The sequence below is a fragment of the Phoenix dactylifera genome, chromosome 4 (assembly GCF_051530095.1).
Source record: "Phoenix dactylifera cultivar Ajwa chromosome 4, Ajwa_hap1_PhDact_Kaust_v1.1, whole genome shotgun sequence".
Classification (NCBI taxonomy): domain Eukaryota; kingdom Viridiplantae; phylum Streptophyta; class Magnoliopsida; order Arecales; family Arecaceae; genus Phoenix; species Phoenix dactylifera.
In genome coordinates, this window is record NC_143193.1 from 14,050,608 (window position 1) to 14,051,987 (window position 1,380).

Sequence of the window (1,380 nt, forward strand, 5' to 3'; positions counted from 1 at the left end):
TCGTTATGGCCTCCTCGGCATTGATGTACTTATTCGCTCGAGCCAATAGCTTGGCGTCGTCCCTCGAAAACTTTTTTTCTAAATAAAAAAGGAATCAAAAAGTCCTCAGTTTGCTCCTCATGGCAGACATTGCAATCGAATGATTTAGATCGCATACTTCTAGGGTGGCCGCATTATAGCGGCTAACATCGTCTCGTAAGGACTTGTCATTTCATTATTTGATGGTGAAAATGATGTCTGAACTCCTTTCTAGCCTCTTGCTGCTCATGAAGTGGGCAGCTGATAAGTGCTAAATAATACATAAATTAACCTCTTTTCCATAGCACTTATCATTATTTTAATATACATATTTTGTAACTTTAACCATAAAAGATGTGTTACCTTCACCATTGCATTTTAATAAATTATTAGAGATAATTCGAGTTAGATTAATATTTTGTCATATCGGTCGAGTCCAATGTGTGCAGGTCAAGTTGGGATGATGTTTGAACCCAAACCACAGGCACCTCCTGCATCAAAGGATCAAGCTTCCATCCTAGCGGTCCAACTTCTAGATCATGTCCACAGCCCCTGTTCCATGTGCATGGATCTTATCCTAGCTCCCCTGCATCCACAACAACTAGATTTCCAAGCTTACCAACCACCAGCCAAATCCAAACTCCCCTCATCCATGGATTCATCCCAGCGTCCGAGTTTGACCCCAGTCGTCCCATATGAATCTCCCAACATCCCAGCTTCTCCCGCGTGGTAAAATGGCATCAAATTGTCTTCCATATTAGATCACCTGCCGGATTTTTCCAGCATCCAAGCCAATCTCGTCCGCTTCCTCCGCTTGTTCCATGCTTCGGTCTGTCCACGTTTGATCCCAACCACATCCACTCGCATTCAGCCACGTTCGTTTCTTCCTCAACTTCCCTTAATCCGCATGAATCCAGCCGTCCACAACCACTCCTCAAATCTCATTCGTAATCCATTCTTATCCCAGCATTTCCAGCCAATTCCCAAGCTCTTCAGCATCATCTTTAGCGCCTCAAACATCCTGAATCAAGTCCGAATTAGCCTTGATCCTCCTAGATTCTCTAATCCGGATCAGCTCCATCCTTCCACGTCATTCCTCCCTTCCGCATTCAACGTAAACAGCTCCCAGCTCACCTCCTCTTCATCCCGTTTACGTGCATGCCACAACCAAAGCAACTTCCTTCTGTTACGGATCTTCTCCCAACCATCTCTCAACCAGCCGAGATCCTCACAATCTTCTTCCAGATTCCTCCCAGCATTTTCGGGTATTCCGTGATCCAACTCCATCCGCATTGAAGTCCCACGTCCATCCTCTTCTTCCACTAGTTTCCAGCTTTCTGTGACACAATCCACATCTTCCCC